General features: G+C 37.6%; 1 long non-coding RNA gene across 1 annotated transcript; it reads right to left on the bottom strand.

The window, feature by feature from the left end:
* Positions 1-20211: 20211 nt before the first annotated feature.
* Positions 20212-24778, bottom strand: LOC116793299. Its single transcript, XR_004359445.1, has 3 exons — positions 24686-24778; positions 21050-21149; positions 20212-20337 (listed from the first exon to the last, which is right to left on the bottom strand). It is a non-coding gene; the product is annotated as an uncharacterized LOC116793299 (long non-coding RNA).
* Positions 24779-25166: the final 388 nt, after the last annotated feature.

Here is a 25166-nt window from a genome sequence, read left to right as displayed (position 1 = left end):
CTGCAAAAAAAGACATCTCAGCAGCGTTATGAAGAGAAAAAAAATTTCATACCTCTGGATTGAGATCTCTCAGGATTTGGTTAGAATTGAAATGCAAATAGCTTCATAATGAACAAATTGAAAATAACATTAAAACGACAGCTCTTCTGAGGTCTGAAAAATTCAAATTGTCAAAAAACCCCCCCAAAAGTCTATTTGCAAAACCAAACACACAAAAATAAAAGGGTACTTCAAGCATGTTTTTACGTCAAAGGAGAACTCTAAATATATAAATATATACGCAGATACACAGTTTTTATGTTTTAAAAGTATGATTCTAAAAATAAAAATGTTACTTAAAACTTTCTTCTCAACTTTTAACTTATCTCAATCTGATTTTTGAGCTACTAAATATGAACTGCAATACTAGTAATTGCGCTTTATTTTTATGGCCATAAAGCATTCCCTTTAAAAGAAAGACCGCTATAATAACAACTTACTTAACAATTAAATAATATCTTATTTAAGAAAGAATTCTGGTTCCTCAAGAAATCTGTTAATTTTTATTTAGTATAGTTTCATTTACTGTTTCATATAGTACACTTAGCTATGTATTCTGTTTGTTCTTTTTTAACTTGTGAAGAAGAAAAGCACTGCCAGTGCAAAATGCTCTTACCTTACACATAGTCCTCACTGTTTAGATGGCTCTGAACTGATGGAATGATAAAATTATCTGTTAAATATATAAAATAGAAGCTAAAAACCCTGGGCTTTTGTGTCACATTCTGCTGTTGGTGTCATAGACCATGAAAAGCAGATGTAAAAGCCCTGATTTAAAGTAGACTAAAAAGTTAAGAAGCTTTTGTATCATGAATCATGTTTCTAGGGTCAGTTTGGTAGATGTCCTTATCCTCAATCCTCAGTCCTCAGCATGTGTAGAGTTATCACGCTCTTGGGTTTCTGGTCCCAAAAGACTGTTAGTCAAATTCTGCTAACAAAAGTAAAGTTATTCTTGCAGAGGATGTGGTGACATCCCAAAAGTGCAATGATAACAGATCCCAGCTGAGTGCTAGGGAATGCTACAGAAATAGTGTCCTTTGTAAGACAGGAGAAAGAAGGTCTTCATATCTGGGGAGGGGTGCTTTCCATTTCCTTTGAAAAATGATCAATAATCCAATTACATGCAAAGCAATGAGCAAACAGACTTGATATTTGATGCATTCTTCTAAACTATGTTTTCTAAAATATAGACTGAACTTTTCACAGAACCTGTACTTCAGTACTGAAGGACAACCATTTGCATGGAATGTTTATTATCAACAGATCAACCATTTATCTGAAAATAGTATTATTAAAGCAAAGGCTGTAAGTGATCTCAGGAAAAGCAAATATTATTAAAAGCACAATTAAATTATGTTTTTTGTTTGTTTGCTCCGAAAAGGCACTGCCAACTCTTGAAGTAACCAGGAGTAAGGAGAGCTTGACACCTTGCATAATGATCAAGAACTCAAATACTTAACACTTTACTTAATAAAGAAACTAATCTCCACAAACACATCTAGCAACACATATTCTTTTATTGTGCTTTCTCTTTGTTCTTGTAAATAATATTTTCTGCACAAAACCTAGCATTCCACATGATATTTATTTTTCAATATTCTTAAACACCACACTGAGTGTCATTAAATCTAAGGGAAACACAAGCAGCTCACTTGTTCCCTTGCAACTTCCTTTCTTATCTCTGAGGTGAAAGTTTTGAGAGAGTGGTTTTGGCTGTCACCCTCTTGTAAGGTTTGAAGGTGTTCAGGGATTTCTTTTCTTTTTTATATTGTTTGATGTGGGGTTCTTTAGCACAGTGAATTTCCATGTGAAGCACCACATGAAATGTAACATTTCATCCTCCTTTGGGTAGCACTACAAAAGCTTTCAGAAGATTTTCACCATTTGAAAACTGCTTAGGTGCCTTTATATTGAATATTTGAACAGATCAATGCTACCTTATAAAGATCTGCTTCATTTTTCCTCCAGAATATATGCATTGCCTGATTATGCTCTTAGCACATATTTACTGTCTGTATCCATGTGTTATATCACTTCCCTGTGAGGATTCATACCGCTGAAGGCACAGGTGAAATTGTTTTAGCAGTTTGTAGACCACCTAGTCATATTAGGTGCTATAGAAATGAATAGATTTTGTACTTAAAGTCTACATGTAAATTAGCAAGATAAGAAAAGAAACTAAGGCCTATTATTTCGGGGGTTGGTTTGTGGGTTGGGGTTTCTTGTTTGCTTTTTTTTTTTGTTTTTTCTCAAACAAATTAATAGAGCAATAAAACAGCATTTCACAGACCTATTAAAAGCATAGGGGAAAATAGAGTGGAAGTCCCCTGGATCCTAAATTTGCACAGATCCAACCTGTCCTGAACCTTCACATACTTTTCAATCACATGGATATTCATAACACCATTATGGACTAAAACAGAATCCTAGTTTATGTATTATATCAGGACTAGGGATGGCACCACAAGGCCTAGCTCACATGAACTGAGGATGTATTAGATATGGCCTAAGGTTCACCTTTCACAGTTTCATGCTTATGAACATCACAAAGTCACAACTAAGACCTGGGAATGGAGAGTAGAAACGTTTTCACCTAATTTCTGCCATCTGAAAGTCAGATGCCTGGTTCAGGCATAACATCTGGTCTACCCCTGCAGGTATGAAATCCAACCCCACTAGGAGATAGTGCCACTGTAGATGTGACAACTGTCTCCAACATCTGCTGTGTTTTGTTTGGTAACTTAGCTCAGGTACCTAAGTTGTAATTGACTACAATGAGATGAAGTGAATCCATCTCCAAAGCAGAGACAGGTTCCTTAAAACAGGCATCACCTGACTGCCTGCACTTTTACAGCCCTTTCAGAGAAACTGAAACCAGACTGAAGTCACATATTTCGTTTTCCTTTTTGGGGCATTGTGCAAGTTTTGAGCTGGCTTCCTGCCAAGTCCCCGAAACTTGACAACAAGGACCTGCTTCCCAGAGGGAAGAAAAAAAAAAATAACTTAAGCAACCAAAGCTATAGCAAAAAAAAAATATATATTACATATAAGACAGATATATACAATGAGAATATTATATACTATAACTCCAGAAATCCTAAATAGTTCCCTAAAAGGGAGGAGGGGGAGAGAGAAGGGAAAAGGACAAAATAGGACAAAAAGGGACAAAAAACAAACAAGTCTACACAATCTAAAAACCTGGTAACTAGCAAACTGAAGAACTAGCAAAATCTCACCACTTCCCTTGATGAGAAGCAGGAGGGCTGGACACGGCCCAGCACTCTCCCCTCACGCGGGCAGATAACAGCAGTCGCTGTAGGCCTCAGCTCCGGATAAGCCAGACCGAGACAGGGACCCACCGTTCTCGAACCTCGCCGGAAAGGAAGAGAGCGAGGTCCCTCCTGCTGGCTTTATTTATACCTCCAGTTACGTAAAGGAATAGCATGGAATACTTCCATGATCACCTTCCTAGTTCCTTCCTGGTTACAAGCTGGTCTCCAGGAAGGTCTAGAGTGAAACCATCACAGGCAACAAGATGTTAAATATACAGCTTAGAGGAGATTAAGGAAATTAACACCATGACAGTACATAGTACACGATTGCCCCTGAAAATATGGCAAAGAAATCAACAATGTGGATGAAGACATTTTTTTCAGGTATTCTGTAAAGTCTTGGAATCAGATCAAAATTTACAGTGTGACTGTTTACCTCTAGTATGCTGTACAAAACTGATGTTTTTCCTCTCCTGCCTATAACCAAACACCATTTTCTGATTCAGTGTTTTCCACTTCAGCCTTTTTCAATCTGTTCACATTACTGTATTCTTTCTGGTTTGAACAGTAGAGCTTTCTTTAGGAGCAGAAGAAGCTTAGTTATTTGGTGCCACATTCAGAGCTCAGATGCACCTGTATAAATTCAGACTAACCCACCAACATCAGCAGGGCTACTGTGAGAGTCACTGTAAGATGTACTGGTGCTCCACATCTAATTAAAGAACACACTATGGTTAGATCACAATTGCTTTTATGGGGAACAAAAATACATCTTGTTCTTTCTACCTAAGCGGTGTAATAAAAATAGGATTATTAGAACTGTGTCAAGTTGTTATGACAACCTGTATTTGGGTCTTGAAAAATTGTGTCTGATTTCACTTGAGTATTAATAAAACCTTTCCAGCTGAGGAATGCTGCTGAAATCCTAGGTAGGTGAATCCTCTGGAGGGTAGTTGTCACAGTTCTGCTGGATGTGGGTTGTTCAAGTAAGCTATTAGGATCTTCTAGTCCTTCCTCCCTAAAATCCAGCCTTCCTTCCTCCTGAAAAGTTTCAGGAACAGTGAATGCTCTCCCTCAGCTGCACACTTTCTTATCCATGCTTATCATTTATTGCTCAAGGCCAAACACCAGAAGGTGGTCTGGAAGTTCTAGTAACCCCACCAAGTAGAAACAAGAGGACAAGAGACAATTCTTTCTATTTCTTCTCCTTGTCCATGCTCACACTTTCTGTGTATCCAAAGCAGAGAACTAAAAGCCAACTTCTACATAATCCTTGTAATTGTAGTAGGAAGACTTTTCCCCCTGAGGTGTAATATATTTACTTTTTATTCTGTAACAAAAATGTTTCAGATTTAACACTTTGTAACAATATGTTGCTTCAAAATATCCTTTGTCTGGTATTGCAGACAAAACTGGCAAAAAGATTTTTTTTTCCTAACTTACAGTATTTAATTTGAGAAAAAGTTCTTCGTAGTTGCATTTTTCTTAATATTTTTTTTTCCTGTAACATGCATTTTTATTTTTGATTTGTTGGTAAATTGTCAAATTATTGTTTCCCTACTTGTATTCATAAGACTTAATTACTAGATTTTGCTACAGAAATTAAAAATAAGAGTACTGTTTCTGTAGTTAAAATAACTTGTAAGTTATTTTAAGACACCAGAAGCATCAACTTTTTAATATAGTTTCTGTCACTTGAAACCAAGGTAATTACTTTAAAGGACTATAAATCTAAAAAGTCTGGAGTGAACAATATTGTTTCTACATAAGTGTTTACAGAAAACTTGGGTTTTTTTCACAAAATAAAAAACTATCCTCTTTCTGGTTTTCATTTTTGAAATTTTAACAAATGCTAAGATTTTGTATCTCTTTGGGATAACCAGAGAGACATATTTTTAACAGACCACCCTGATATGACAGTTCTAGTTGTACTTCCAATTCTTGTCTGGTCAAGGTAGAACTCCAACAGCAAAACCAAGCCATGTTCAAAATGACAAGTTTCTGTAGTGGCTGAATTTTGAAAATGTGGCATCGAACTACTGTATATTATAAGTGAAGATGGTTGCACAGAAACATGTACCTTCCAATGCAGGAACACGGAGGATCATGAGAAATTTACCACGTTTCCACTCAGGACAGCAAAGTAAATACACAGGCAAAGATCCATAAGAATATAAAATAGATATTTACATGTGTATATATATTTGTTGTAGAGGAAAAATAAAAAAACAATTTTTCATAAGAACATACAAGGACATGTATATGTATGCATACTGCATGTGCATGTATTTCTACACATATGTCAGCGGGCTTTCCCACGTGTGTGTCTGTATTTGTCTTCTGATTTATGATTTTCTCTTTATATAAGTTTAGCAATGAAGCTATGAAGCAACGGATACAGTGCTGCTGTGCAAAGTACGTTCTTACACCAGCAGTAAAAAATCAAGCACATAACTGCTCTCAATCTTCTTTTTCTCTCTGTGCTTGTATTCCACCCACTGCCATATACCTTTTTTGGTTAATTTCAGCTCCTAAATTTGTCCTTGAATCAAATTGCATCAAAGTGCTGAAACTGTCTAGACAATGAAATTATCTGGGTTTGGGTCCTCTGCTGGTTTGGAGGTGCAGTTGTATCACAAATCTGCATCTTCTCACAAAGAAAAGCTAGAACTAGCAAAGCATGGGAAACTGAATGTATGCTGCATGTTTTCATTCTCCTAGCAAGACTGTGATCCTAGATTCATATAACAATCTCATAAGTTGATAATTATAGTTGTTCAGTGTAAGGTCCAAAACGAATGTAGTTCTGAAGTAAAACAGTATTTCTTTGAACCTTTTCTGTGGGTTGCTTCTAATCTGCACATGAGCAGTTGGCAATGGCAGCTCAGCCTTTGGGACAGTTGGCTGCATATCCATCTATGTGATATGGACTTGTCATCCAATAAGTGTGACCCCTCAAGTAATCTGTCCAGAAACTGGACAAGCCTCTTGTGAACATCTCTGCTTTGAGGTTTTGGTGTTTTGGTTTTTTATTCTTTTTTTTTTAAGTTCACTAGAATTTTTTCATTTCTTGTATTTTCACTGAACATTTTAAGTAACTGCCCTTGTCACATACAAGCCTGTTCAAGATCTTCAAAGTATTTTCAGCTATAAAACCATATCCCTTTTTTTTATTTTAACATTTTTACTGGTAACACTGGTAAGCAGGTTGTAATAAAAAAAACACAAGGATAATTCTCCACTGTTACAATGTGCATCTTTAACCTTGAGACACCACAAGAATAAAAGAGTAGGAAATGAATAGTCACATTTTCTTGGAAGGAATTTCTTCATTTACAGCTGTAGACTGAGATTTGCTAAGATGATGATTCAGCTGGCGAGGTGGAACGTGATGAGAAATGATAATAAAATGGCTGTAGGCGAAACCCATAAATACAAGGTAGAAGATTTCCACAGAATTACATTTCCGAGACAGACGTATGCATAGTGCTTTAGACTACATGTAAACATTTATTGATACTGGTATACAGTAATCGATGATTCTCAATGCTGGAAGCATTTTGGGCAGAGATATTCAAGCCATAACTAAATTTTATTTTCACTGCATAGTTAACAAATAAAAATATTACCTTAAGGATAAATTACAAACTTTTCCTTCAGAATTTATTCACAAATAGTAATAAATAAATAATCTGGTGAATCTTTTTAATTTCAGTGCATGCGGAGAAGAGCAAATAAATACAAGTGGAATGTTTTTAGAATGTTTTATGTTGCTTTATATCCTTGCTAACTTAGACACATAACTTTTCTGTTCCTGTAACACAGAATACACCTGTAGACCTCTGTCACAATTTACTCAAGACACCTGTGTTGGGAGATTTTAAGATTTAGTGGAAGAGCTTTAGGTGGTTTGCCAGAATGTTATAGTGCCAAGTGGAAATTCTTGAAATGTAGTGGAATGAATAATGGGTGTCACAGACCTTGTCTGTTTTTATTGTTGGTATTGAATGACAAAAGACTAAAATCTATTTTTGCCTTTTTTTTATCACCTTATGGTTACTGCTGCCTAACACCTGTAGTAAAAGTATATTGATGTTTTTACATAATATGTAAAGTATCTAAACATGAACTGCAACTGCTTTAACACCAGATATGCCCCAGTATTTATTTAATCCTTATTCATAGCTACAGATGTTGCTTCTTATCCTTCAGTGAGATCTATTCTCTTGCAGTTGCTGTGGAATATGTTAGCACAGCTGTGATTTTCTTTGATTTTTTCCAAATATTCCCTCAAACTAAACACACTGTCATGAATCCTGGTTTAGTATCTTGTTGACTATGCTAATTTTTGGCAAGTTGTTTAGGTTGCTTAAAGAAATCACTGGCAAAGGTATCAGCAAAAGTGGGTCTAGCACAAATTTGTAAAAGGACAACAAAGTTCAAAGGCAAGATTCACTCTACTACTTACTACAGGAATGAAACATACAGAGGAAAATCAGATTAGAACAAATTTAAAATTATTTATGTGGAGGCTGGGTATACTAAGAGTAAGGATGGAAAGGGTGAGGGTGAAAAATGGTAAGGGAGACCTTTCCACTGAGTCACAAGGTTCAGAGTGGACCCTTTTGCCAAACTTAACCTCAAACTTGATCAACAATTTCTGTCTAAAGGATTTAACAGCACTAAATCAATTGACTAATTTAACTTTTATAAAATGATTCAGTAGAACTTACTACCATTACAGCAGTGAATTAATTATAGATCTGTGATGGCAATACTTATGCTGTACGTGTTATAAGGTATTTAAATCAATTCACATACAGACATAAAGAAGAAGGTACAAAGGTATATGGAAAATTTCCCTCCGGTTCAGTGACATACTTCAGGTGCCTTTGCATCTCTCAGTGGGCTAAGGATTGAGCTTCAAGTAGTGAGGGTATCAGTCCAGGTGTCCTCATCAGCTTTGAGCAATGGTCCTCTGATTATCACAAATTCAAGATCTCATGAGCTCTGACAGGTGTCCCACTCAAAGCAAAGTGTCCAGGAGACCTTGAAGACCATTACTTAGGACCATCGTTTATAGGGTCACAAAATGATGAGCTTTAATCATCCATAAAACTTTTATCCTTGGGTTGCTAATTACTGGAGTTTCTAAAACATTTGGAAATTGTCTCCAGAATTCCTGTAACAATTGTACTGGAGTTTCCAAAACTCCAGCTATAATAATATTGTTCCCCTCAGGCTTTGATTAAGGAGGGGAACGTTCCAAGGCTCTCAGGGGATGACTGATTACTGCTTCTCTTGACCTTCACCTCAGTGCTGCTCCCACCTTGGCCAAGTAAGAGTTCCTGGTATGGTGAAGGGACATTTCACTGCTCAACTCATTACGCAAAGGTTAAGGTCTAATAGGAATTCCTGAGATCATGTTCTCTTCCTCATCCCACTGTTGGAGAGTGAGTGAGTGGACGTGAGGGAGTTCAGTTGCCTGGGCATAAACCATTGCAATGGGATTAAACCACCCTAGCATTCTTGTATCCACAAAACCTCTAAATCCGCAAAAAGTGTAACACTTGGCTTGGCAATGGCATATTTCCAGGGCTTCTAGCAGATCCCTATGAGATGTTATAGTTGCTTTCTAGGACAACACAAAAAAGGAGATGTAGAATTTTCCCTAAGAATTCCTGCTCAATATCACTAACTACAGGCAGGAAATTCAGCAGCTGAAGATCATAGGAACCTACAGCTCAGAACACAGGTAGACTCAGTCGGCATCTCCTCAGATAATCAGTAAAAGTTTTGTCTTCAAAAGGTACATAGAGGCATCTTTTGATGCATGACATACTCACATTTCCATCTATTTAGTATTGACCATGTTGATTTATGACTATTCTATTTTCCTAAAAAGAGATATTATACACTACAAAATCTAATGCTTCACAGAAGTTCAAGAATATTTGAGCAACAACATTACCTTTATCAATATAATCATCAAAAGATTATTAGAGTCATCAAAAGTATCCACAGAGAATTTGTTTGTCATATTTCATTGATTTTTTGTTGTTGTTGTTGTTGTTGTTCTAGAGACTGAGCTGTGAATTATCATTAGTGTGACAGGGGAAAACCATTTACACTTCTTTAAGCAATCTTACAGTCTTATTTTTGCTTTTTCTCTTACCATCTCTTTCTGATTTTTGTTTGTTTTTGTTTTAGTCTGTTCTTTTCTGTAGCAAGTGAAGAATTCCCTGCTGCTTTCATTATTGATGCACATGAGGCCCATATACCAGTGAAAGCCAGAAAGCAGAGCTGCTGAAAGATGTTTCTGAGTATTGTTATCTTTAATGATGTGGAGCAGAACAGAAAATAATGTCACCCTCTTCATACTCATTGGAATCCGACCTGAAATAGTGTGAATATTTAAAAGTCATAAAGGATATTGTTTACTTTGATATAATAGTATCTGGATCTATAAATTAAAAGCACCAGCACTGTTCACTTTTCAACACTCTTTTCTCAACTTTCTCCTGTGCACACAGGCAGGTTATTTTGTTTCACAGTATAATCTTTCCATGAGGTGGGTAAAGGAATAGAAAAACACACTTCCCATTATCAGACTTATTTTTGTATTTATTAATATGATCTCCCACATGGAGTTCTAAGGCCCTGAAAATCAGGAGATAAAGAAAAGAAGGGGGTTTTAATAATTTTTGGGGTGTGTTTTTAGTTGGTTGTTTCTTTTTTTTTGATAAATTTTTTTGTTGTGGTGGTTTTTGTTTGTTTAGTTTTATTTTAATGGGGGTGTTTTCTTGCTGTTGTGGGTTTTTTAATATCACTGCAAGGATTGTTACATCCTTCAGAATGGAAGCAGGGAGTAGGAAAATATTAGAGGTCATTACAGAAGACTGCAGCAGCAAAATGGGGAGATTTTACTCCATCCTCTCATTGCGCTAGTCTCTTTGCAGACACCCAGCAACCCCAATTATATTCTCAGATTATGATATTTTTGTGTGTTGGTGAGAGTTGAAAAAATTTAAAAATACCTCAATAAAGTTTTTTACTCTTTCATTCATTCATTTTCAAAAACTAAATTCTGGATTTCCCTATTTATTGATTTCTTTAGCATGTGGTTTTACTCATGAAGTTCAGAAAGCTAAATTGCCTCATTGACTTAGATACCCAAGGACAAGTGAAACTCCACACTTTTTTGTGTATTTCCTTGTGTATTTTGTAGTCAGGATGACTAATTGCAGTCCAATGTGTCATTTAGGCATGTCTCCATGGTAGATGAGAACATCACATGGACTCCCCCAAACAGGCTTTAGCAGAACTGCTTCATCCCCAAGACCCAAAAAACAGCACAAGGATCCCGTGAGAATCATAGAATACAAAATGGTTTGGCTTGGAAGGGACCTTAAAGATCATCTTGTTCCAACATCCCTGCCGTGGGCAGGGACACCTTCCACTAGACCAGTGAAAGGTTCATAAATCTCCTCAGAGGCACTTTACAGTCCCAGGACAGTCCTGTTCATACATGCTCACAGTGCTATTTCTACTCCTGGAATTTTTTGTTTAGCAAGAGTAGGGAGATCTCAAGTCACATTGGATAAAAGCCTTATTGGATTAGGCAAAGTACATAACAGTCCTGCCCTCTGGCACTCTGTGACACGTCTTTTGAGGCACTGTAAGGTAAATTGATTTCCTAAGGGTATGGCTTGAGTGACATGATTTTGCTTTTTCCCTCCATGAAAGGACGTTCCCTTGCAATTCACTTTACCCCTATGGGACTGAATGCTGAATAAAGCATTTCCCATTGTAAGAACAAGAGCAGAATCTAACCTTTAATCGTTACCACACTGTTACTGCAGATAAGTGTCTTCAGGAGCACAAAACATATCCTGTGAAAGTCAGGCTGCCTACTTATTTGGCTGAAAATGAAACAAGGAAAACTTAATTTTCTATATAAAACACTGTGTATGGGGTTGAACTTTTTCCCCTCCCCTTCTGTCTCTTGAAATATGTCAGCTGCTGGGAAGATAATGTGTGTCACTGCAATATCTGCAATATTATCAGAGTGCATGGGAATGGTCACATCCCCATCACAGTAATAATTTGAATTTATTCCTAAGGCATCAGCATCTTCACCCAGTTCCTGCCTGAATGACAGCTCAGAGACTGCAAAGGCATCACAAACCATCCTGGTACGCTCTGAGCAGCTGACTAGATTGACAGATTTTTATAAAATTCAGTATAGCTCTCTGCTTCTCTCAACCAGTTTTCAATCATTTTTATATCTATGTGCATGTGTGTATAATATCTATGTGGTAGCCTGATGCACTCTGTACAAATTAAGGAGGATTTCCATCTATGACTTTTTGTGATATCTTTTTGTTCTTTTAATAGAAAATCTGTCTGTCAAGGATGAGGTCCTGCTGTGCTAGCTGCCACATAAATATTCACAAAGAAGGAGACAGGGTCATAATAGAGAGAAAAAATAAAAGTTAGGGGAAACGCTGTTATCCCTAAAGGGATGAAGTAGGGAATTACTAGATGACTATTGTTAAGACTGAGGGGATCAAAATGAAGTAGGAAGTCTATCCCAGGGCTCAGAAACATATGACCTTCTTTTTAGAAGACAGATTTAAGCATATGCTTTTCTTAAACAGTGATAATTTTCTTTGAAGCCCTTGACTGAAATCTTAGTGGGTCAGGTTTTTGTTGTTGCAGACTGTGACTGCTTGTATGCTCAGGGCACTGATACTCTGCTCACATTTTAAATAGCAGTTGTTCCTATCAGAAAGCAGTGTCAGACAAGGCTCAGGGGTGACTCCAATGGCATAAACCAAGGAGTACTAAAGGTCAAAGCTGAAGGAAATTTCCAAAACTATTAAGGAAATCATCCTTTGCTTCACTTCTAGCAGGCCACAGGCAGCTATCTACGAGTTTGGGGTTTTTCGGGTTTTTTTTGGGGTTTTTTGTTTGTTTGTTTGTTTTTGTTGTTTGTTTGTTTGTTTGTTTTTTCATCTTCAGGGCGAAGTAAGCAACTCTGGGAGAAGTGATCTCTACTTAAGTTTAGTTTACACACAGTTCAGGTGCTTGAGCTTGGGTCAATAACCACACCTTAAGCACATTCATTCTTGGCACAGGATAAACCCTGGGCAATAGAGTATAGAATCACAAAATCATAGAACTGTTAAGGTTGGAAAAGACCTTTAAGATCATCCTAGTGCCACCGCCACGTTCATCATTAAAATGTGTCTTTAAATGTTGAATCCACATGTTTTTTGAACACTTCCAGGGGTAGTGACTCCACCACATCCCTGGGCAGTCAGTTACAATACTTTACAACCATTACCCTGAAGAAATTTTTCCTAATATCTAATCTAAACCTCCCCTGGCACAACTTGAGACCATTTGCTTGTCTTGTCACTTGTTACATGGGAGAAGAGACTGACACCCACCTGGCTACAATCACATTTCAGGTACTTCTAGACAGCGGTAAGGTCCCCTCAGAGCCTCCTTTTCTCCAGATCAAACACCCTCAGCTCCCTCTGCCACTCCTCACAAGACTTGTGCTCCAGACCCTTCACCAGTGTTATGAAACAGGGGTTTGCCTCCAAGTTCCTCAGCCCAAATCCTAAGAACAGGAAGAGAAATGATAGAAAATCACAAGTAGCTGCTTCTGAAAGGAGAAGGAAGATAAATGAGCAAGGATTGTAAGGTTGTAAAGTTCACTATCAAGATTACTTGAGTTAATGAGTTTCTCATAGGAATAAGTCCATTTATTCAGGAATACTTAAAGGGTTTTCTGGCTATAGCCTAGGAAGAGGTGTGTAGACAAGAAAACATATGCCAAACTTTGGTGATGTTAGAGGAGTATTCTTTCTTCCTCTTTATTGACTCAGTAAATGATTTTAAATTAACACTATAAAAATAGCTAAGATAATTAGCTACCTTTTAAAAGTCAAAATTCAAAAGGAACCAAATAATTTTCCCCATTTTCCTGAGGTAATTTATTCACTTCCAGATGATCAGTTTTTGGACAATAAAATGTCTTATATAATCCAAATTTTGCTACCAGAACATATATGCAGCTCTATGTTGCTGGTACTGAGTTTGCTACCCTAGGTTACTCAATGTCATCATAACTCATACAAGTATGTGACAATGAACAAACAAATGCATCCCATTTATGGCTATAGATTAGGATAGACTTGAGAAACTCAGGAAACTTTCATCTTTAAAGGAATATTAACTGACTGTTTTAACTTTCCTCAAAACTGAGTTCACCACCAAAATGTAAGACATTATGAACTCTTTGTTGTTTTGTTGAATCTGTTCTGTTTTGCCTGGCATACTCAACAGAGACAAGGACAGAGAGTTTCCACTTGTATTTTCCATTTGTTTTAATGTTTGTCCTTTTGTTTCCCACCAGCCAAAACATTCATTTATTTACTTACTTATTTCTTTATTGAAAAGAGTAAGGCAGTTGAGTCTGTGTTAAAAAAGGGGTGGTGACAAGGTGTTGTTTGATTACATTTTTTTGTTTATTTCCCACTACCCAAATGTATTTTTGTTGGTGTTAAATTAAATTACTTTCTGACAAACTGAGTCTGTTTCACGTACAGCAGTAACTATTAAGCAATCCACCTGTTTTTTTGGTAATCCATGAATTTTTCTACCCACTTTTCTTCCTCTGTCCTGTTGCAGGAGGGAGGACTGGGCAGCTGAGTGGGCAAATGGCAACCAATCAAGGCTTGGTTGGTCACCTATCACCGATAGGTGACCATGACCTCCGTGATCACCTGTTACTGTGCGGAAAGGAGAAGTTTGGGAGAAGATTCTGTTTACTTTAACAACTGGATATTCCTTTTCCTTTTTTAAGATGATTTTTACAGTAGTTGCAGGAAAGTTGTATGTTATCTAGTTACTGCAAATTCCTGCAGAGAATTGAATCGGGTATTTTTTCCTTTTTCCAAGTACATTAACTTTTCCCAGTTTACATGGACATAGAAACACTATCTGATAATTGGCTTCCAACAGAACTATCTAGCCATTCTGAACCTTAAGGATAAAGCATCTTTGTTTCCTTGCCCTAAGCATGAATTTAGAATCTCTCTTACTATGAGTGAAGTTTAACACTGAACAGAGTATCAGGGAAGAAAATTGATCATAGTAAATTTTCCTGTTTCAAGGGTGAACCGTTTTATAGCCAGGTAGTAATTCTTGAGAGAAATGGTTAATAACAGGTAGGATGAAGCTCTTGTTTGCTTTATTGTATATACAATCTCCTGCAGTGGCAAAGTATCAGAAGTATTTGAAAATTATGTAGACTGGTGTAAATGATAAATAACTTGCTTTTGCAGGGTTTTGTACACAACCAGACACATAGACAAATACATTCATATACATCCAGGAGCACTCAGGCTAAAACCTGGCATTCCCAAGAGACCAAGGAACTTAATTTTATGTTACTAGTTCCAATTACCAGAAATTAGAGTGTCATGGAAGATAATAAGTAATATTCATTATTCTGGTTTTTTTTTAGGAGGCGTATGTTGGGTTTTTTTGTAAGATATAGAAATGTATCACTGTGCATTTTTACGGAGTGCTGGTTTTCCTGGTGACTTCAATAGGGATAAAAGGAAAAAAGTGAATGTAATTCAGTGTGTAAACCACAGAAATAGGTTCAGTTGTCTTAATACTGAGTTGCTTTGTGTGCTCAAGAAAACTGTGTTACCTCTGCTGATTCTGCAAGTCTACCTTGGATGCATCAAAGACCTTCATTATTGGAGTTTGGTGATTCAATGCACTGTAATACAAATAATTAGTAAATAGAAAGTAAATACATTTTCCAATTTAAAAAAAGTAGGAAACCTAAAACAAGGGTTGCTCTTTTACTCTCTTGCCAACTTCTGAATATACCCTGAAACAGGCAGCCTGAATGAAGATCTGCCACATATTCAAAGTTTAATTGACATAATTATATCTTTTTCAATTTATACCTGTATCGTCTCAGTGTCTGGTTCACTGTGGATATCACAACATTTGAAAACAATGTCTAGAACTGCATATGCCAGTAGAGGGAAATAAACTCTACCCATCTTTATTCCTTCCTGGTTCTGTTACTGTGTTGAGTGTAAAGTGATTATTTGAATCGAGTTAAGAAACAGAATGTGAATCTGTCTGCTGGAATGAAAATAAGCTATACTAGTTTTGGCTAGGATAGAGTTAATTTTATCCATAGTGGGCAGTGTTTGGATTTGTGCTAATACCACAGGAGTGCTTTTATTATTCCTGATTAGCACTTTGATACAGAGTCAAGGCTTTTCCTACTCCTCACCCCACCAGTGAGGACGCTGGGTGTGCACAAGGAGCTGAGAGGGAGAAACAACTGGGACAGCTGACCCCAGCTGACCCAAGGGATATCCCAGATCACATGGCATCCTGTTTGGCATAAAAACTAGTGAAAGAAGAAGAAAGTGGGGGACATTCAGAGTTATGGAGTTTGTCTTTCTAAGTCACCATTATACACAACAGAGCTTTGCTTTTCTGGGGATGGTTGAACACCTGCCTGCCCATGGGAAGTGATGAATGAATTCCTTATCTTGCTTTGCTGGTATGTGCAGCTTTTGCTTTACCTGTTAAACTGCTTTTATTTCAACTCATGAGTTTTGTCACCTATACCCTTCTCATTCTCTCCCATGTCCCACTGGGATGGAGTGAACAAGTTGCTGTGTGGGGCTGACCTGCCAAGTGGGGCTAAACCACAGCATCACCATATTAGAATTTGACAACTGCACTGAACTGATCACTTTAGGCTGTCCTTGTATTGATTGGAGAAATAAATACATGAATTTTAGTAAGAATTGAACTGCACCTCAACTGGGCCAATTTCTATCAAATTAATATAAGGAGATCATAAGTAACTTAGATATAGATATATAGACTCCTAAAGGAGAAAACTCATTTGGTGAAATGTATCCAAGTAGTGCAGGAGCAGTGTATGCTCCTTAATCACTAGGTTATAAAATTATCATCTTTAACATCAATGCAAACTTAATATCCTATTCCAAACCAAACATCTTTAAAAGTGAGACTGTAAGATTTATTCCAGATCACTCTAAGATGGTTGGGGCATTCTCATTGCAGATACAGTACCTGGGTTCTAACACAAATATTATCTGTTTGAATGCATGAATTTCAAGTGAGGGAAACCTGTCTTCCTGAAAAATTGTTATCTCCGTTTATGGTCATTTCTATAGCATGTGAACACTATATAACAGAAAAAGAGAGGCTTCACAATCAGATCTTTTACAGTTCATTCTGTCACAGTACAAGGTTGCATCTTAGGCTGATGGTTCACAGCTCCTCAGTTACTGTGAGAAAGAAAGTGTGATCAGATACAAGTCTTGTGCTTCCATTGCAGGTATTCTGAACAACTTCACGTACTACCTTGGAAGCAAAACAGTTTGCACAGTGTGATAATGAAATGAGAACAATGTGAGGGGGAATCAAACTGGCAAAAGCTATTAACAGACTCAGAAATATCTATTGATTATTTTTTTATTTTTTGCCTAGTTATCAGAGCATTTATTGAACTTGAGGTATTATTGTAGGGGTCCTGAGCAGGCTCTAGCCTTCTGAGAGTTCAGGTGTTTGGGTTAAGGAATTCAGCTGGCTGAGGTCAAGGATCCTGTACTGAGAAGACCAGTTGTGAAGTAAGCTGAAGAGAGGGCTGGTCAGAGCTGATTTTAAGCTGAGCCTCTACTACAGATTCCTACATGGGCAGCATTTACGTCTATGCCTGTTTTTCTGCCTCTCCCATCCTGACCTGCATCTCCTGCCCTGACTTTGTGGCTTTATCTGACCCATCTTGTGGCTATAAGCTTGCTAGGTGACCCCTGGACTGTGTCTGACCCTGACCTGCTGCCCTGGCTCCATGTCAGTGAGGTCCATGCTTCCACTTGTCTTATTACTGTGTTTGGCTCCTAGCTCAACATCCCTTGTGGAACAGCAAGACACCATTGTTCCCAGACACAGAGCACATACCATCATGAAAAAATAAAGCAACTGGTGAGTCACCTTGACAATTAGCATCCAGGTGTTAACATTATATTACATATGATGCTCTACAGTGAAGGATGTTCTTCACAGGCTTGACTTAAACTGAGAATTTCACACTCACTTTGCCTCATGAGACATTATGTTCTGCAGAATGCTGGTTTTATTTTCCATCATGTTGGTTTTGGTGGGTTTTTTTCCCCTTAAAACATCACAAATTACCTTACACAAAGTTGGTACCAAAACTCCTCTGATTCTTTCTTATAACTTTTTTATCATCAGAATTAAATATCTCCTGTCATAAACATTGAGGAAGCAGAGTTGAATGCTGTATTCATATTGGCTGGGAAAGAGCTGGTTAAAGATCTGTCTGTCACAACATGTAAACAGTAGATATAAGTAATCTCACATCAGCATCTTTGACTTGTTTTTGAAGAGATGTGTGTCAATGGGCTATATAAAGCATCATTAGGACCTAATTCATTTAATACACGCACTTCGAAACTTAACCTGAAGATGAGTACTAGGTCAAAGACTGTACTTCAGCTTCACATCTTCTTACATTTTTATATGGGACTTGGTGCACCAGTACTTCAAAAAAAGCTGCCAATCACCAAATTGTACTTTACAATGAAAACATGTTGAATGGATCAAGTGAATCTATTTAAGGACTTCCTCTATCAAATTATACAACACATGAAAAGAGAGATCACGATGACAATGGTGGGCAGGCAGGGTTGGTTTATGAATATTTGTGCAGTTCTCTGAAAGTCTGATGATAGCAAAGCTAGAGAATAGTAGAATCATAGAACCATTTAGGTTGAAAAAGATCTCTAAAATCATTGAATCCCACTGTTAACCCAGCACTGCCAAATCCACCACTAAACTATGTCCCAAAGTGCCACATCTACACATCTCCATGGATGGAGACTCAGTGACTTCCCTGGGCAGCCTCTTCCAATGCTTGACCACCCAGCGTAGATCAGTTGGCAAAGACCACCGTTAAGATATACACTCAAATACTTCAAAAAGTACATTTGAAACTTTTTCAAACTGTTTAGAAGTTCAGAGGCTGAAAGCGCTGAAAATTTGTCTGAATACAGAGGTGAAAACAGGGACTAGATTTCCTCTTTTTCAGTCTATTATACCATGTTCTTCTCATTGAACTCCTCCTTGGCTCTCTATTTCCAGCTGGGAGGGTTTGCAAATCTGGAAATAAAGTGCAGTACCATTTTAGAAAGACCCAAGGGGGTGGGGAGTTCAAAGTCCTTTCATAAATCTCTTTCCTTTCCTACTAAATATGTTCCTTGCTTGACGTAATATATAGATATAGATATATAGATATGGATAGATATCTGGCTTTCTAGTTTTGCACCCAGTAGAATATGAATGTGACACAAAATTACCACTGTATAGACCATTTTCTTTCTCCATTTTCAGAGTGAAGTGATAGACACTTCATTTCTAGAGATGATCTCTCCCTGAACTACCACATTGTCAGAGTTCAAAAGCTTTTTCGTCTCTTTTCAACAGGAAAACTACAATTCTGGCAAATTAGATTCAATATTAATTTCAGCTGACATATATTGTTGTCATCCTTGAAGGAAAATAGATGAGAAAACGCAAAATCCTTAAAAAATTGTCCCAAATTACAAGCTCAAGGGGAAAAAACAAATCCTCTGGCTGAAAGTTAAATTCTTGTCTCAGTTTCATATGTTTGGTTTCTCTGAGAAAGAATCTGAAAGCAAATTATGTCACTCCTCTAGTTTCCACTTACTCCTCTAGTTTCCACTTCTTCATTTGGAAAAATGTAAGGAGTTTGTATCATCATAAGCAATTAACATTTTTAAGTAATTGGTTTGATGGATAAGTTTTCCAAATGTGATTGTGAGCATCCCTTTGAAAAAACAAAAACATGCCAGAAAATGAAAATACGTAGAAGTGACTACTTGTGTGTTAAAGTCTAGACCATTTGAATTGTAAAATTGTAAAAGTTGAACATCGATTCTGCTTTGGTGATCATCTGCATAGTTTAGTTATTTACACCAGTGTGATGTAAATTAATACCCGGTAATGAAATACCTTCATTTTGATTCAGCAGAATTAACACTGGTTTTAAATGGCTTAAAATCCTCTTGTTCAGAGAGTGATGCAAAGAAAGTAGGAAAATTTTCACAGTTTGTGATCTATAAAACTAGTTTTTATCTTAAGTTTTTTCGTAGGTACATTTTTTTCCCTCTTGTGCATTGATTTTGCAGTAGATCTGATGGGAATATGTGAAGTTAGATAAGTTGAGCAGAGAAGAAGACATTTTCACTGTCTCTTTTCAGTTCTCAGTTTTGATTTCCCTTACAACAGGAAAAGACGAAATTTTCAGAGCCAAGAGGATTTTGTCAAAAACATATGTTTGGGTTCTAGTTCACTGTACCTCAATCTGAATCACACAGGCAGGGTCTTGGAGCCAAATTTTTAGTCCCAGCTGATCACCCTGTTTGCTTCAGATCTTACTTTCCTGATACATCTCTCTCCCACTCAGTGCATACAAAGACATATACAGAAATATGTGTGTGAACAATATCTATCTTTATATATTTATAAATATATATATGTACGTGTATATATACACACATATAAATAGGCATATTTTTCCCCTGGAAGCTCTGTGCAAACTAAACCAGTGAAGGAGTAACAGAATTATTTCTGCTATTTTTAGTTACAAATAAACCCCAACAGCTTAACAGAAGGAAAAAAACCAACACTTTTATTTGTAATTTTTTTTTTTATTGTATTTTTTAATTTTGGAAGTTCATAATACCAGCAAGTTTTCTTCTCAGTACATATGGATTCCTCATGTTCACATCACCTCAACTATAGATAATGTCAGCTCCAAGTAAAAGACTGTCTCATCCTCATGGATGATGGATTTTCATGTTTTCCTCATGTCTCAGTTGTTCTATGGCAATTTGGCCTGCCAAGGCACAAGGATTACAATACTTCAAAAATACTAAATGGAGCATGCTACCACAGTACATATCCACAGCCACTCTGCTGTACACTGCCTTTTGTTAGAAAATGAATGAAGGTCAAGGTCTTGCATGTTCTTTTCAAAGTATTCCAGCACTTGGCTTAGGATACTTAAGGAAAAAACATCACCTAAATCTTTGAGATGAAGAATTTGGTTGACAGTTTTAGTCCCTTGACACAAGGAGCTGTCTGCAGGTACAAGAGAGCAAATGAGAGAAAAGTGGAATATTTTCAGGGGGCAGACCAAGGCTGCAAAGTATTTCACTTCAGAAACTTGGAACTGTCATAAGTGTCACCACTTCTCACTCTAAGTGCTTTCTCTAACAATACCTAGCAATATGCATCTGAGGAAAGTGAGAGCACAAAGCAAAATAAGTCCCATCATTACAGGTACTTCTCTCTCAGGAGGTGACTGAGAAGAAAATCAACAGCTGAGAGTTGTTAGTCATATTCAAAACACTGTGGAAAATCTTTGGATACTAGAAAGATTGTCTGAAAGAATAAGAGTAAGAATAAGAACATGGTCAGAATAGAATAGAATAGAATAGAACTTTCAGACAGAGTTTAATTAAACCATTTAATTGAATCCATGGTAAAGGTACTATCTCATGTGCAGGAAGACAAACATTCTATTTTTTGTACATAAACCCTCGTACCTCAAGGCAAAACATGCGCTGGTAGCACTCAGTGATAGGTGATTTCATTGATATTTTTCAGTATTTCCTTGTGTTCTCCAGTCAGCCCATGTGCAGTGACCTGTAATCACATACATTATTCTCACATTATAATTTCTTTGAAGTGAGATTACATTTTTTTAGGTGCTTGTACAATGTCCAGTTTAATAAGCTTTTGTTTCTCCAGTGAAATTATTCAGTTCTACCACAAGAATTGTGGCTGCTAAAAGCTGTCAACACACATTTTGTGTTCTTTTGCTGTAGTATATAAAAGGCACAGAGCTGAACAAGGTCATTATAGAGTTCAGTAGGACTTGGGTGTGACCTGTCCAGATCGAAAACATTTACCTCCTCCTATCTGAAATAATTGTGGACTGCCTCCTGATGTAGCTCCAGTACTGTCTTTGGCTGTTAACAAATACAAAAATCATTGCCTTATTCCTTGTCTACTTTTTCAGTATTTGTTTCAGAGCTTTTTTCCCTTGTTTTCTCTCTGACTAATGAGTCACTGTTCTCATACTCCTTTGCCAGAGTGCATTTCTAGTTTTTTTCCCCCATTTTAAACACAGTAGTTATGACGGTGAGAATATTTTTTTTATTCTATTGTGATGTCATTGTGCATGGACACAGACATTTTTTTCTGACAGCTCTGAAATGACTAACATTGCAAGTCTGCCTGAGAGGAAAAGGAGGGAAGGAGGGAAATTTAGAGTCACTTAGCTTGCTTCTTGACTTTTCATTCAGTTTTTCTGATGTTTTTTGCTTTGCCAGATAGATGTCAGATTCAAGAAAACTAAACATAGTGAAAAGCATTTTTATGAGCAAGTTTTTGGTTTGTCTTCAACACCACAACGCTCTCCTCTCACAGTATGAAAAGAAAAGAGAAGAAAAAAAATCACTTATCAAATCCCAAATATTTCACTCAATAAACTTATTTCCTGAAGAAAAGCTGAGGAAATAAATACAGTGTTGAGAATGTACGTATTGTTTTCTGTACTCCCAGTGCCCTTCTCAATCTGTAAGGTAAACTCTAATGCTGAGGCACAGCAATAGCACAGAAAGAATGAAAGGCCACTCTTTGCCAGTACGTGCACCCAGTCCTCCCTACAAGCACAATAGTGAAGCACAGAAAGGACAGAGAGTTCATAAGAGATTGCAGTGAAGCAAGTATATAAGAGGTAAGAAATAAAAGTGTAATGGAAGACAAGCAGACACTAAAGGTAGTCATGAAGCAGTAAGAGTAAAGACAATATAGGACCAATCATATAATCACAGAATCAGAGAGTATGCCAAGTTGGAAGGGACCCACAAGGATCAGCAAGTCCAGCTCCTGGCCCTGCACAGGACCTTCCCCAAGAGTCACACCATGTGCCCACGAGTGTCATCCAAACACTTCTTGAGATTTGTCAGGCTTGGTACTGTGACCACTGCCCTGGGGAGTCCTCTGACACACCTTCAGGCCACTCCCTCAGGTCCTGTCACTGATCACCACAGAGAAGAGACCAGTGCCTGCCCCTCCTCTTCCCCTCACGAGGAGGTTGTAACTGCAATGAGGTCTCCCCTCAGTCTCCTCTTCTCTGGGTTGCACAAGCCAAGTGCCCTCAGCCGCCCCTCACACAGCTTCCCCTCAAGGCCCTTCACCATCTTTGTTGCCCTCCTTTGGACACTCTCTAATGGTTTAATATCTTTCTTATATCATGGTACCCAAGACTGTCACAATATTCCAGGTGAGGCCTCTCCAGGTCAGACCAGAGCAGGACAATCTCATCCCTCACCCAGTTGGAAATGTTTTGCTTGATGCCCCCCCGGACATGGTTGGCCCTCCTGGCTGCCAGGGCACTGTTGACTCATATTCAACTTGCCATCGACCAGGACCCTCAGGTCCCTTTCCATGGTGCTACTTTCCAGCATTTTTGTGCTGGAGCAAAGTAATACACTTGTCACGCATTCTTTACTGTCTGTTTTGCTGTGTTTGAATGAGGAATCTTTTGCTTTCTGGACTTTATTCAGAACAATTAGTATCAAAAAAGAACACAAGTCCTGTTTAAGTTTGCTAAGTATATGCAATCTTGGGAGGCCCAATTGCATAACAACTACTTCAGTCATTACTTTTTTTCTCTTTTGTCAGCTCTCAAATAGGTGTATTTGGATTTTGACAAGATGTCAGTGGGGTACAAATGTAGCAGGCAACAGAAAACATGTTATAAATAATTTAAAATTGTGAATGACCCTTTTTTTTTTTTTAGCAGAAACTGTACATTAAATGTTCTGTGATATACAAATTTACTTGTCATAAGTCATCATGTGTAGTGCTCAGCTGTCTGTAAATCATGCATTCCAATCTACACTCCAAAGAAATGGAAAACTGGCCTGAAAATTTCTTATACCTAAAAACTACCCTGAAGCCCACTTCATAGCTGCTGTGACACTGTCATCTTGTACGGAAGATACTACTGAGAGTTGCCCAAGAGGGAAGAGACTGTCCAGGAATCATATGTCCTTGTATTTCCAGGCTTTAAAAATTTACTGGGATGATACTAATGCTATTTCACACTGAAAGAAGAAAAACAAAAACAGTGAATGAACAAATCTTGGTGAATATCAGAAAAAGATAGATGCTGCTTTACATTGCTTTACATGTAGAATTTTGAAACCTAATGCCACTGGGATATTTGAAATGGAATGGCTATCTTGTTATTTTCTAGTGTGTTTTGCTTCCAGAGTCGTTTCATGGAAGGTAAGGTAGACATACAGAGTACCCATGAAAATATCCACAAAAATGCTCTCTGTGCTCAGAGCATGACTGAGCTTTCGCTTTTTTAGACAAAATCTTTCAGGGTACCTCCATTTCTTAGTTGTGCTTGCCTGGGTGTGTTACCATGGTGATTAGGAGAGACTGGGAATTAACTTCAGTTTATGATTATTGTGGAACATTCATATGTGAGCTGATGAGCTGTATTTCAGAACCAGACCTTGAAGAGAAATTAACCAACAGGGGATTAGCAGCTTTTCCATCGTGAAAAATAAAGAGCAACCTAGATTAAAGAAGGTCAGATTTGTAACTGATGGATTGAAACATTAGGGATTTCAGTCAAGTCACACCTCTTTAAATCACCCAGAAATCCATCTCACTATGCTGTTAATTTTCCGCCAAAAAGCAATTGGATATGTAAACACCATGAAAATGAAACAGAAAAAACAGTTAAACAAATCAGCTGCCAAGTCATGTGTCTTCTGCCAATGACCGCTATCCTGCAACACCCTGGTCTGTCAATGAAAATATTCCCTTTGCTGTTCCACTGTTACAATTGCTATTTCACTCTTACAAGAGTGGATAACAAAGACAACAATGACACTCTCTGGTTAAACCTAGAGAAGAGAGATTCCTCCTTACTGGAAGTAAAATATCAGGAGTCTTCTTATTATAGAGCATCTTCTTACCATAGAGCTATTATCAGAGCTTCTTATTATAATCACACATTTGCCTGTTCATTATATATTTGTTGCTCCATTGACAACTGAAAGAATTTTTAACAGTATCCTTGTAAACAGAGGTGAACACTGACATGAAAAAATGCCTATTTACAGAAAGGGTAGAAAGTTTAAAGTGAGAAATACCATAGCATGACTGGGTTTCAATCTTGGCTGACTGCCAGATGCCCACCCAGCCGCTCTCCTACTCCTCCCACTCAACTGGACAACTTTGGCCAGTGATGGGTCTGCTGGAGCCGAGTGGAGCTGGTTCTGTGTGACATGTCAGCAGCTCCTGATCTCACAGAAGCTATCTCAGTTTATGGTGAGTGTTCATCTCATCTCTTACTCCAGGATATGGTGTTACACAGGAAAGATCCCAAGATAGATATCTATGCTAGTCTATTTGTAACCATTTTCTAGGTGGAACATGGTCCCTTAACAACTATCTTATGAGACAAAGCCCCTCACCGGTGTTTTGTCTACCTGATTGCCCAGATATGTTCACTGGAATAGAAGAAAATCTGAGAAACAGTGTCAAAACCTTTCTAAAAGCCAAAGTGAATGATGTCCACCACACCTCCCTCAGCCACAAACAGGCAGCTTATCACAGGAAGCAATCTGGCTG

This window comes from Chiroxiphia lanceolata, chromosome 1 (genome assembly GCF_009829145.1).
Source record: "Chiroxiphia lanceolata isolate bChiLan1 chromosome 1, bChiLan1.pri, whole genome shotgun sequence".
In the NCBI taxonomy this organism is placed as follows: domain Eukaryota; kingdom Metazoa; phylum Chordata; class Aves; order Passeriformes; family Pipridae; genus Chiroxiphia; species Chiroxiphia lanceolata.
This window is presented reverse-complemented; position numbering and strand designations above follow the sequence as displayed.